The 14,500-nt window shown below is 50.2% G+C and overlaps 1 protein-coding gene across 3 annotated transcripts in view; it reads right to left on the bottom strand.

Moving 5' to 3' along the window:
- The window catches only part of LOC119458433 (INO80 complex subunit C), a 66,329-nt gene that overhangs the window by 26,989 nt on the left and 24,840 nt on the right, over nucleotides 1-14,500 (bottom strand). The gene's annotated exons all lie outside the window — the stretch shown is intronic.

Consider the following 14,500-nt stretch of genomic DNA (forward strand, 5'->3'; position numbering starts at 1 on the left):
ACACAACAAAAGAATATCTGACGACAGGCTATGAAATACATAGTGGCAACTGAAACATGAACGTGCAGCGGCGGAAAAGGCACAGCAAGGCCCCGCAAGAGACCTCGGCATCGTACAACAGAACCCCAACTACAGGACTGTAGGTATACCGATAAACCCTATCCCAACTTCATAAACGCGGGAATTCAGCTCTTTCAACTGCCGCGAGCCAAGATCACATGCATACCTAGTGCAAATTATAGCTATTCCCTGAAAGTTTCATTTTATGCTCGTCGCCTAACGTGGAAGGCTGTAAGGCCCATGAGGCAGTTCCCGTGCGCCGGACTATATTTCCATAGCCTGCGTCGCGTTTTCATTAAACGTATAATTCAGCGTGAGCGTAAAATATTGGCGGTTTCACACGAAGGCGAAGCGTCAAAAGCGATAGCAAGATCGAGCGTAGCGCTGAACGTGCATAAGACCGCTGACGTGATGAGGAGTACCGCCAGGGGCGTTGCAGGAGTCGCACATCTACGCACATCTATGGCGCACGAGGCGAGATCGAAGGAAAGCTGTCGTATTTCGGCGATAAGGAAAAAATTATATAGACTTAGCTTGATGATTACTGTTCGTTTCGCTTAAACAACGCCTCCCAGACAGCAGAAGGCCTGTGCACTTTGATTCAAGACGTGGCGCTACCATACCCGACTGCCATAAAAACTAATGACAAAGATCCCGAGACAACCGCGGTGATTTTGACGTGAACGCTTTCGTCACACCGGGCTTGGCAATGAAAATTTCGGTGGAAGTAGCATGACGTAATAAAGCGTAGTGACCAGGCCTGCTATCTCGGAGGCGTTGGCTCAAAGGAGTGTATGCACCGGCGTGTGGTAAGTACACAACTGCTCAGCTGGAATGCTATCGTGTGTACGTACGACGCTCGTGCCAGTGGCTGAAGAAAACACGCTGCCGTGGCTCTGGTTGAACCTATGGGGCGAGGCGTGGCAGTGCGACCACTTGGCTTTGCCGCTTTTGCAGCCAAATGCACCGCCGCGCGTCTCCGGAGACATTCTAACCCTCAATGCACGGGCCGCGCATGTGCGTCGATACCACGCCAACATGATGGCGATGCCGGTGGCGCAAACACGCCATGAGCGCCCACATAATTGCTGTCGCAATAAAATGAGGTACGTAAAGGTGATTTGAGCGATCGGGTTCTACTCATAACCTCTTTAAAAGCAACGCAACTGTCAACTCTATAATTGTCGAGTAAAAAATATAGGAACAGTGTTGGTTAGGTAAAGGTGTTATTGTTTATATACTGTACAACATGGCTGTGGTTTTTAAAGAAACACAGCTTGCGTCCTCTCAAGATGGGTCGCGTTTACGTACGAGTTCCAGGTAAGAGTCAGTGAAAAATTTACACAATCACTTGACGCTTGTTGTCAAAGCGACAGTTGTAATATTGAAGTAGCATTGCTTTTTTGACAGTTGGCAATTTCGCAACGAAGAAATGCGCTTGCATTTTAGGTCATTCAAAATCATGATCCATTTGATACACCAAAACGACATTTTGTCAATATCAGCTTGTATCCCACTAACGATCCAAATAAATACCCTCGTGGTACACCGAAAAACACCAAGGTCTTAGCAGAGTGAATACGATTAGGTCATTTTTGTTTCCTGGTTACGAAACCAGGAAACAAGGCTGTCCGGAAACCGGGAGAGAGGGGGTCTTTATCGGAAGGTAAAGATTTTTGCCTGCGTTCACATGAACACGCGTATGGTGGTATGCATAGAGGGGGGAAAGGGTATCAAAAGGTTCCAGAGCAGACTGAAAAAAAATAAAGCGAGAGGGTATTGATAGCTTGTGTAATAGAATGTAATAACGATATCTTAACGAGTAACTTGGCGCAATAAAAAACACACACACACGAAAGTGAGATAAAGATGAGCACTCGCCTTTCATGCACTCATGCGTTTGTCTTTGTCTCCATTTGTCTGTGTGTTATTTAGTGCACTAAGTTTCTTGTTCAGTTATGTACTAGCCTTACAATTAATTATTCTACAGTAACAACGATAATCGAAAGATTTTGAAGATGCTACCAGCTTTACTCAAATTGACGCTGCGGGTGTCCATCAGAGAATTTCTGCCTTCCACAACTACTTGGACGACGAAAGTGCGAATGAGTAGTTCGTATTGAAACAAAATAATCCTTGCCTGCCGGAGATGATAGCCGACGCCCCATTCCTGCCTTCAATTTCCAGAATCACATCTTCGCGTTTGTTGCCTCTGCCCGTGGAGAGCGCCTCCCATTGGTCCTTTCCGTCCACGTCACCGAGGTTTGAAACATCTCCTCCTGGAGAAAAGAAATCATTTTTAGTGAAATAGAGGTCCTAACCGACAGTACACTTCTCAGCATTCAACAGGGAAGTATGTATATATACCCTTTTCCCCCAATTTTTTTTCTACGAACTACGTCAATACCCTTCACAACGTGACCCCTTAGAAACTTGATTTGTTGGCGACGACCAGTCAGGCCTTGAAGATAGCGATGTAGCGGTCAGTGTCAGTAACTGTGACATTTACTCAAGCGTAGTGTTCGTGGCCGCATTGCTCTGCAAGAAAAAAAACCCAGAAAAATCCCTATGGAGTACGAATACTCGTAATACTTGTAAGAATAGCGGAAATAATTTTGGCATGTTCCGTTTTGTTCTCCTTTTCAAACGAGAGCTAGTCATGCCTCATTGTCGTGTAATGAATGCGGTCATGTGGCCGCCTGCAATCTTACCCTCGGGGCGGCCCCGCGCAATGAGGCGAGTGACCCAGAAGGGGCTGTCCCGCTTGTAACATACCACGACATCACAAAAAATTACCTGATTGAGCGTACCACCTTCACACCAACCACTGATTCCTTTACACGAACGGAGGCTATGGCTTTTCGCCACCTACAGACCATGTGGGTCACGTTGTGAAGGGTATTGACGTAGTTCGTAGAAAAAAAATTGGGGGAAAAGGGTATATATACATACTTCCATGTTGACGGACGACGACGAAGTGCCTCTTTGATAGAACGCTTCTGTCTCTGTTCGTTGCACTTTCATAAAATTTTCCACGTTTTTCCGGGACGCTGCTTCCTGCCTCGTGGCGACGGCGGCGGAGCCTTCCCCAGGCCCACCCAGCCTGAGGTCTGCTATGGCAAGCTCCCCGGGTAATGAGCGCGCCTGGTCCAGCACTAGCGAGGTCATCAGCGAGGCTCGCTGCCTTGTGGCTATGGATGCGGAGTCAACTGCGGTGATACCCGGCCAGAGGTCAACCATGACGAGCTCGTCGAGGAAACGGAGTTCCTGGTCCAGCACCAGTGAGGACACCGAACTGTACTCGGTCACCGGCGACGACTCGTCAGATGACAGCTTTGAGTCTGTGATGAGCAGGAAAGCCAAAAGAAGGATTCTCAAGGTGTCTTCACCAGCGAGGACGTTAACCACGAAGACAAAAAGTGAACGCTCGCCGCACTCCGTCCTCTTCGTGCCCGAGGACTCCTCCATCAGCCTCCGAACACTTAACATGCAAGCTCTCTCCGTGTTCCTCGAGGGGGTCGCGCCGAATGAAATAAAGGAATTCCGAATAAGCAAGCGAAAGAATATCCTCGCTGTGGACGCGACAAATGGCAGCGCGTTGGACAAGCTTCAGAAAATAACAGATTTGGGTGGCATCAAAGTCCGAGCGATGGTATCATTGGACGGAGCTGGCATGGTGGGCGTCATTTACGACATTGATTTGGCCATAGCGAACTCAGACCTGCCAATTCTCATCAAACCGGCGACCGAGGGAGTTATCATCACGCATGTGCTCCGCCTTGGTAACACCCGCTGCGTTAAGCTGATATTCAAGGGCGATTCCATCCCTTCGCATGTCAAGGTGGGCCACTTCCGACATGCTGTTCGGCCATTCGTCCCCAAGCCACTTCAGTGTCATAACTGCATGAAGATCGGCCATGTCAAGGGCGTCTGTACAAAGAGTATGGTGTGTCCTCGCTGCGCTGAGTCGCACACTGTGAACGCTTGCCGCGCAACAAATTTAAAGGTGGTAACTGTGATGGCTCCCACGATGCCTCATCCAAAGACTGCCCGCAAATCCGGAGAGAAATTACCGTGCTTAAGATAATGGTCAGAGACAGCTCATCCCACAGAGAAGATGCTGAGACTGTACGACGCCGGCGTAATCGTCGACGCAAGCGCACAAGACGGGGTGCGGATCATACGCAGAACTTACCCAACCCACTACCTTCGAGTGCAAGTAAACATACAAGCACGAAGAGGATTTACACTGAGAAGTCTAACGCCGCGGAAGACTGGCCTGCGCTTCCGCGCACACAACCTGCCAAGGAGCCTCCCCGCCTGATGTCTCCTTCCAAGCATACTTCGGTTGATGAAGTACAAAGGGTTGACTGACAGATCATACCGATGCTGCGGTCCCTAATGAATGTCATTAAAAAGCTACTGACAAGTATCGCAACTCCAGCTGCTCAAAGTGGCCTGCAAGTGCTGGACGCGCTGAGCCCAGTCTTAGCAGCCCTAGAGTAGAACCATGGCTGACAATCACCAATCGTTCCGCAAAGAGGTCAGAGAAGCGTCTATAATCCAGTGGAACGCCAGAGGACTTAGATGTCGGATGCCTGACTTTCGTCAGTTTGTTTACTCTAACCGGTTCCCAACCATCGTAATCTGTGAACCAAAATTAACAAACCCAATCCGGCTATCCGGCTACGAATCCATCATGTCCTCAGCCTGCAGCGAAAGCAGCAAGGTCATTGTATTTATTCGTCGGGAGCTTACCTACGTCGTTCAGCATGTGCCGCCTCATGATGAGAATCAGTATGTTTGCCTGACTGTTAAGAAGAAAAAGGTAGCCTTTACACTGGTGGGTACCTACTTATCCCCATCAACACGGTTTGACAGCAAGAGACTAGCAGATATCTTGACAGCAACCCCTGGTCCATGGGTCATTACAGGAGATTTTAACGCCCACCACCCTATTTGGGGTAGCTCCAAAATTCACGCAACCGGCCGACGACTGGCTTCATTTGCATCTGACCATGAACTGTCCTTGCTTAATGATGGGAGTCCTACCTTTCTACGAGGCTCATCATACAGCAGCTGTTTAGACTTGGCATTTGTGTCACGTCGCTTTGCTACTCGTGTGAAGTGGTTTTTAGACAATGAGATGCATGGAAGTGATCATATCCCCAGTTACCTTAAGATCAAAGGTTTGGCCAACTGTCATTCGCCAAACACAATCCAGCGTATTGACTGGTCTGCATTCGAAACCAGCATGGAAGAAGCTTGTTGCAGAGGTCTCCCTTCTGGCCTTTAGCAAGCGATCAAAGAAGCAACGCAGAATGCGATGTGCACAGTGACATGCGCTTCCATGTTCTCAAAATTCGACGTGGTATTGGAGCGACTCCGTGCGATTTGTCGGCGTGCTGAACGAAGATACCGACGCACAAAGTCCATCCATGATCTAAGAACAGCCAGACGTACGCAAAAGAAGATCCAGCGTCGAATGCACAAATTGGAGTGTCAACGGTGGGCAAAATTTTGTGAATCCCTAGACCCCCGATAATCTCTTTCTCATATATGGAGAACCGTGCGAGGCCTACGTACATTTCCCGAACAACGCGTGCCATTCAAAGCCCTGGCGCTTTTCCAACGTCGAGAGAACATTGAGGTTGCAGAAGATTTTTGCAGGAAGATTGCAGGCCAATCAACGTACACAGGCGCCCTTGGTACTAATAGCACCATACCCCATCCACGGGATTCCCGCATGGACCTGCCTTTCACCACCGAGGAGCTTGATGCGGCTCTTGCTTTGTGTAGTCGGTCGTCGACTCCCGGACCAGATGGCATATCATACCGCATCTTGTGCCACCTGGGTGAGAGAGCACGAAATGCGTTGCTGGGAAGGTGATGGAACGCATGATCCTTGCCAGATTGGAGTGGTACCTGGAACGCCACAAAGTTTACCCAAACGCTATGGCCGGTTTTCGACGTCTCCGTTGCTCTATTGATAATGTCATCGATCTGGTCACTTATGTCCAGCATCAAAAGAGATTGAAACGGTTATCTGTCGCCATGTTTCTCGACGTAAAAGGAGCTTATGACAATGTTGCTCATGACGCCATACTTGACGCTCTTGAATCGGTCGGCCTTGGTGGCCGAGTCTACCAGTGGACCCGCAACTATTTACACATGAGGTCCTTTTTTGTGCAGACCGATGACGGTCCGACCTCACAACACTACACATACCGCGGTGTTCCCCAAGGTGGCGTCTTGAGCCCCACACTATTCAACCTTGTCTTTGTCGGTCTCGTGGAACGCATACCATGTGTTGTCCAGATATCAATGTACGCCGATGACATCTGCGTGTGGACGTCAGGTGTAACACGTCCTCAGGTGCGCACGAGGCTTCAAAAAGCCGCGATTTCAATATCGGCGTATCTTAGCGAACAAGGCCTCCAGATTTCCCCTGAGAAATGTGCGCTGGTCGCGTTTACGCGGAAGCCAATGACATCCTACGCCATATTCATCAATGGGCAAGACATATGTTACGCCAGGACGCATACATTCTTAGGGGTTATCATTGATCGAGACCTCAACTGCAGTCCCCATGTGGCCTACCTGAAGAAATGCCTAACGGCCATTTCACACATTTTTAAATTTCTTGGAGGAAAAACATGGGGAACGTCAGTACACGCGATGTTACAACTCTACAGGGCGCTGTTTCTCGGATATCAGGTACAGCTTACCTGTACTGAGCAATACCTGCAGAAGCAACATCCGCATAATCGAAAGTGCTCAGGCGCAGGCACTAAGGGTTTGTCTTGGATTGACACGATGTACATCGACAGCGGAAACAATTGCAATAGCACACGATTACCCAGCGCGAACTCATATGACATTGGAAGTGCTGAGAGCACAAATCAGGCACATTGCCCGCGCCCCTTTCCATCACCTCACCACGCTGCCGAAAGACCGACGCAATGCCTCCTTTTGCCAGGTGATATTGACGTACCGTGACTGCCTCCCTCAAGATTATACGCCTGCTGAGAGGCTGCTATCACCTCCTTGGTGTTTGGCTCGCCCACAAGTTCGACTCTCGGTACCAGGGATTCAAACGAAAGCAGGACTCTCGTCACCAGCTCTCAAGCAGCTATCTCTACTCATGCTGCACGAGACATACAAGGACCACCTTCCCATTTACACTGATGGGTCGACAACTCTTGACGGATCTACAGGAGCTGTGATCTTCCCTGAAAATGCCGTGACCTATGAGTTTAAAACTTCTCACCGGACAACGTCGACGGCTGCGGAGCTTGCTGCACTTCGCAGCGCCCTTCATATGCTTCATGAAGATTTACCACGAAAATGGAGTATATGTACTGATTCGAAGGCAGCCCTGCAGTGTGTGCTATCCGCTCTGCGTCGTGGACAACAAGACCAACTTGTGCTTAAAATAAGGCTGATATATGACCAACTAGTAGAAAAAGGACATGACATTACTTTTCAGTGGCTCCCAGGCCACTGCGGCATCATGGGCAACGAACAGGCCGATGAAGCTGCTAGGAGGGCTCACGAAAATGCTGTGAAGGAACCCATTCCACTTTCAAGAACCGATGCAGCAGCAAAGCTTCGTATACTCGCGCGTTATGCCACTCGATCCATGTGGAACACGCCAGGTTTCCAGTATACTCGAACTGCACCGCTTGGATCCATCCCTCCGACTACATATTCCATCTGGACTTTCCCGAATCGAGACAACTGCTCTCTGCCGACTGTGGCTTGGAGTATCTTTTACGAATGCGTTTGCTTGCGGCATCGGATTGGCTGACAGTGCTTACTGTAATAGTTGCGACAGCGAGGAAACAATCGAACATATCTTGTGTCATTGTCCCCGCTAAAGCTCCCAGAGACAGACGCTCGTGACGACACTGGCGCGCCTCGACGACCGGCCGCTTTCTGAGCAGACGATCTTAGAGTGCCGGCTGACACGGTCTTCACACCAGAAGGCGATGAGCGCACTGCTGAGGTTCCTCCTGACAATCGACCTGCTTGAACGACTGTGACACTCCTGAGTTCCTTTGTGTGTGTGCGTGTGTTTGTGTTTTTTTCTGATCACCCTCTCTTTCTATGTGTGTGCATTTTCTTTATCTTTCTGTCTCCCCTTACCCCTTCCCCAGTGCAGGGTAGCAAACTGGATACCTACCTTCCGGTTAACCTCCCTGCCTTTCCCATCTCATCTATCTCTCTCTCTCTACAGACCAACACTTCCTTTAGCTTCCACTTCGTACAACTCCTATACCACACAGGCTACCCAGACCTCTGCGGGGCTTGGGTGCCTCCTCATAGACGTACCACGTCACAGCGGAGTGCACGGCGCACGCTCTTCCCACACTTCCCCCTTTCCTCCACACACCCTGGAACAATGGGAGATGGTGCCGCGGAACAGCCCCACTGAGGTCCGGCGCAAACTGGTCCACCCGAAAACAGACGTAGTGAGCGCCATGATGAGTCCATAGACTATGAGCACTTTCCCAATAACCCTTCCCTTGAATAAAATTTTCTGTCTCTCGCGCTCCCTGTAACACTTTATATTCCTAATTCTTGCCCAAAATATATATTCTATCGCGATAGTTCCTTCCAGTGCTGTGCAAGCTGAAGGCCTCCATAGCTAGTAAGTAGGGTGAATGCCCCACAATATGTGTTAATCCGCTTCGCGTTATCTGCTTCACATGTACTCATTGTCCTGTCGATCGGAGTTCTCATGTGCATTGAAGAAAGCAATATATTAGTGCTGTGTATCGTAAGCTGCGTTTACACTAATAAGACGTTATACGATGCGTCACATTATAATATTTCTCAGTACTTCATTGCACCTTACCTAGCCATCAGCAGGGTTGAACACACCTCGAACGGTACATTCCACTTTCACTTTCTTGCAGTTTATTAAAGCGTGAGCTTTATTTGGCGAGCTCCCCAGTCCTGTCACGCGAAACGTGTAATGCCTTGTATCTGCACGAAAATGACTAATTTGCAATGTTAAGAGATTTATTCGCTAGGATAGTGTAAATGTAGATGATTGACAGCTTTTTTAAGTGATAGGAAACAATGTAAAGCAAACAAATAAAATAAAAAGAGAATACTGTAATTTGGGGTTGGGTGATTTTGAAATTTGCAGGTGGGCCGACTGAAATTTGGGTGCCGGCCAACTTGAAAATTGTCTATGGCCAAGTTGAAACTTTCAGTAGTTCCACTTGAAATTCGTGGGTGGGCCAACGTGAAATGTGGGTGGCATACTTAAATTAGGGGATGGGCCAACTTGAAATTTGGGGATGGGTCAAGTTGAAATCTGGGGGTGGGCCAACTAAAATTTGGCGGTGGCCCAATGTCTAATTGAAGGCTGCTGAGCCTCCTTCGAGTTATGAATACAAGCGAGCGCGTCGAGACGCTTGGTGCGTTTTCATTGGGCTTTACCGAGGGGCAGTCGGAACGCAGGCTAGAGCTTGTGTGGACAAACAAAGCACAACACAGGCTATCGAGAGCAACAACGAGGTTGAGATGCCATCACGGTGATGCACTCTCCACTCACACAATGCCTGACGCGCTACTGCCGCAGCTGGTGTTCCCTTTCAACCGCTCTTTTCTGTAGAGGTGCGCTCGTGTCATGCATTTCGGCTTAATTGGTACAATTGCATTGAACAGGTCGGATGCGGCGAGAAAATCGGACAATTGTCGACTAAAGCCTAAGCAATCTTTTGCCACTGGAAAGGCCATGTGTAAAGGTGCATGAGCTAGAAAAGGCAAGTCAGCAAAACTAAGCAAAAACGAAGTCGCTGCCGAGCCAAACAATGCTTCCGCTTTAGTTGACAATTCTCAGGACTATAATGTAGCTTTTTCACGCCCTGTGAGCCAGGCACACAGCCAGGCACACACCACATTAGCACGATGAACGCATGCCCGTGAAAAGCGCAGTCTGGAACGAACGGATAGCTCGACAACTTTTCACAAAGACTCTAGAAACCGCTCGTGGCAACAGTTGACGCCGACCGACAAGCGAGTGGTGCCTGTGGCGTCACAAAGGCCGCTACTGATGGTGGCGGCGACTGGCAGCATCGCTCAGTCTCGCAACTGACTTTAGCAGGCTCAGTGTCTGTAGACGTTGTCTGCTACAGCACGACGCGGCAAGGCACGAGAGAGAGTCCTCTCTGCATAAGCCGATGATACGTTATAAATAAAGCACTACTTGCGAGGCCCCTATTCTCCTAAATGAAAACTTGGCCCCAGCTCTTTAGTTCGATTTGCCCGTGTGCAGCCGACAGCGCGCATTCACAAAAAGGGAGGGAGGCGGGGGAGGTAAATGGCATACTTTACCTCGCTCCTGCACCTTTGTGAGTAGGGAATATGCCTATGGCCACCCCGGTAACTACGAGGGTCAGCATTAATAAACACGCCCTACGGTATGTACGCCTATGTCAAGAGCCGATGGTTAGAGCTGCGTGCCAATCACTGGGGCAGTAGTTTCAGATGGAGCCCACCATGGCAGGTAGGCCTTATGCATTGCTCGTCCCTTATGAAAGCTCACTTCGGAAGGCCGAAGTGAGGGCTCCACAGCGCTCTACTTAGCGAAAATAACAAAAAAGGAGATACGATTTGTTTTGAACGGAGTCAACAGGAGTTGTCTTCAAATTGCTTCACTATAGGCGTGCGCTTGTCACGTCTGGCTCATTGTCAGTGCCTAGCACTCAAACAAAAGAGGAGGTGCGGCGCCTCTAGCACTTGGCCGTCGCAACATCTGTGTTGGTCTGTTTGAACCTAACGGGCGCAATAATTCATATGCAGCGTAGCCTTGCGGCACCTTCGTCGTCTATGTGGTAATAATGACCACGTCGTTAGGGCGTTGCAAACGCTGTTGGCCAAGGTCGTTACCATTCTAATGCATTGCCAGCATTATACAGAGAGCTTGCCAGTTGACCGTGCATACCATACTCATACCTGCAGCTGTGTAGAAAGTAGGCCCCCAGTCGACGAGGTGCATAATATGGTGGGATGGGGGCCGTGACAAGTGGCTGCTCATGCGACCGTACCAGACCACCGCAGGCGTCCGCACAGCCCCTTCCCAGACACCCTGTTTGACTCCGCGTAAGGGCCAGTTGGAGCCGGCGTTTGCGGCGACGATGTCCCTTAGCGGTGCGGCGCCGTTGTCACTGGCGAATACTACCACACTGTCGGAGAGCATACGGCGGGACTGTAGTGACGCCAGTACTTCCCCGATGGACTGGTCCATAACGTCGAGTGCACCTGCAGGTGGTGGAAGCATGCATGAAGGAAATGCGAATGTGGCAGACCCAAAAGCAAGCATCAGAATATTATGAGCGAAGACCAGGCCCTATTACGTACGTTAAAAGCAGATCTATCAGCATGTGTGCTCTTTTTGCGTCAATAATTGGGCTATATTCTGTGACTCAAAGGCAGCCCTACAGTCACTTTTATCAGCTCGGCGCCGCAGCCCACATGAACAGCTGGCAGCAGAGATACGAGTACACTACCATCCAGCGGTGGTCAGAGGCCTCGACATTGTATTTCAGGTGGTGGTGGTGGTGGTGATGATGTTGAAGCAGGCGGGGTTAGCCTGGCATTTCAGTGGCTACCTGGGCACTGCAACATCACTGGCAATGAATGTGCCGACAGAGCTGCCCGTGAAGCACATGACGAATATGAAAGAATCCCAATACCATTGTCAAGAACGGAGGCAGCGCGGCACCTCAGTAGTCTTGCCCATACTATAACTCTAAGCAAATGGCATACAATGGCGCCTATATGCCATGGACCCACAGATGCAATTACGACTTTTACCCGGTTTTAAACGACATGGAGAAACCTTACTGTGCCGCCTGCGATTAGGAGCTTCTTTTACGAACTCCTATTCATTCCTAATTGGAATGGCAGAAAGTGCCAACTGCAGCACATGTGGTGTTGAGGAAGCTACCAGGCATCTATGTGACTGCCCTAGATACGAAGAAGAGAGGATTGCCCTTCGGACTGCTTTGGGGCACTTATGGCGAATTCCATTGGGAGAACAGGAGCACTCAAAAGCACGCTGAAAGTGCTCGTTCCACAGGCGACGTGTTTCAGTGGTCGAACAGGAGTGGGAGCGCCGTCATCCAGTGGTAGAACAAGAGCAGTTTCGCTGCGCCGAGAGCAGCTAGGAGCAGTCCGGACTGCTCTCGCTTGAAAAGCGGAGTACGGAGGAAGTCACGTGGCTTAAACCGTCATATCCTCCTCATTTCTTTTTATTTTGCTTCAGCCAGCGCGCGCGGCGGCAATGGCGGCAGCCTAGCGTGGTTTGTGTTTTGACACCGCTGATTTTGACGTCGGTGATACGAGCGAGATTCGCAGCGATTTAGCGACAGATCCTGGCATTTCTAGTCCGCCTTGCTTCTCGTCGGATGCGCGGGGGACAGCGGCAGCAAAGCGTCTTCGCCTTGCTGAAGTGCTTGAGACGCTCGACGGTGACAGCAGCGAAAGCTGCTAGAGCTCAACTTGAGATGATCTTCGCAGGCGGAAACGTTGTGGGATGCGTCGGCGCTGCACAAAAGTATGTAGTACGTGGCCGCAAACGGTGACAGCGTTAAGCCCGACAGATTACAAGACGATCAGGCGTGTTCTGCCGCTCTCCTGCAGAGAATGGTGGGACGTCGATTGCTTTAGTCACGTGGTACATTTCTCCTCACAAGTCCCCCTCCCAACTGCTCTCCGAATGCACGCCGTATTCCAGTGGCGGGTCGAGTGTGCCTGCTCTCACTGCGCTGTCACCCGACTCCGCACTGCGCGGCGCCCTGCTCCTCTTCTCCCAATGGAATTCGCCATTAGACGACAGGCCTTTTACGGAAGAGAAGATCTTCGGCCCGTGGCCACGTGCGTCTTCTATGTACAGGGCTACAAAGGCGCTGCTGCGCTTTTTGAAGTGCACAAGCCTGTACGACTGCCTGTGACGAAACTTAGCGATGAACGCTTGACTGTAAATGTGCAAGGTGTGAACTGTGAACTTCTCTCTTCCTTGTCCTCTTTCAATCCCTTCTCCCCCTTCCCCACTGCAGGGTAGTCTACCGGGCTCAGCCTGGTTAACCTCCCTTTTTTTTCTTTTATGACTTTTCTCTCTCTCTTGCGCCATACTTTCAGCACACAACCACCGGCGCACACACACAAAAACTCACGCACGCAGATCTAGAAGACAATCGCAAGTTTTGAAGTAGGAATAACACAAGTAAATTAACCAGACGAAATCTAAATATTTGGTGATAACACAAAAATGTACAGCCCCTTTAGCATATGCCAAAAAGGGTGAAGGCGAAAGCCTCCGCACTCAATAGTCATTCATTAAATTACTTGACATTCTCATTCGAATGCGTTGTTACTTCTTATTACTTGTTTGTCCGTCTAAAGGTCGCGAGTTCGAGTGCCTTAATTGACGCTACCTAAATTAATTGTGCCCTAATTAACCTCGCCCTAATGAACACGAAAAGGTCGTTGGTTAGAGTGTCTTAATTAACTTCGACCTAACGCCAAAGGTGGTGGGTTCGACTACCACATCAGCCCGAGCGTTCGACTCCCACCGAAGGTCCTGGGTGCGAGTGCCTCCATTAACTCTATCTTAATTACCACGGTAACGACGGTGACCCGCGCAACATTAAAATTGTTGCGCGAGCATTGCTTGCTTACTCATAGAAGACGATGACGACGGTGACCCACACACCATCAAAATTGCCGCGGGAGCATTTGCATATAGGTTAGAAACGATGGCGGGTCGGTGTACTAAGTAAATTACTACACCGAGGCGTCATCGTGTACGATGTCGCGTTGACGACACGGTTTTCGCTCAAGTACGTTGAAGGTCGACTGAACGACGAGACATATGTAGTAAGAAACTACTATATGGCAACCTGGAAGAAGCCAACGGAAGCCACGAAGAAGTGAATGCGCGAGCTCGTGACGAACGTGCATGGGAGCTCGGGCCCTTCAGAATGCAAACGGCTGAGCTAGCGCTGCCAGGCTAGCCAGGGCGTGTACGGGTTCGACCTGAGGCACAACACGGACCGAGCCGGTGCTACCAGACCAGCCGGGACGAGACTGGCGTGTCCCATGGTGAACCTGTGTTCCGGCCAGAGCTGAGATGCAGACCAGGCTGAACGGGTCGGTGCTTTTCTTGCGGTGAACGAGCGTTCGAGCCCAGCGGTACCAGATGGCCTTGGTCGAGAGTGCGAAGTTCGGGCGAGCCACGTGAAAGGGTCCGGCACAACCGCCTGCTGGAGTCGTGGCCACGGTGCCGCGTTGCTGACCGCGTGGGCCTGCCGTGCTGTCGCGCGAGCAGTTCACCTTCTCGTGCGCTGGCCGCCTGTACGAGTTCTTCGTACAAACAACGCTGCGTCTGCAAGCGCCGACGCCAGGGGGGTGAATCTTCCTA

This window comes from Dermacentor silvarum, chromosome 7 (assembly GCF_013339745.2).
Source record: "Dermacentor silvarum isolate Dsil-2018 chromosome 7, BIME_Dsil_1.4, whole genome shotgun sequence".
In the NCBI taxonomy this organism is placed as follows: domain Eukaryota; kingdom Metazoa; phylum Arthropoda; class Arachnida; order Ixodida; family Ixodidae; genus Dermacentor; species Dermacentor silvarum.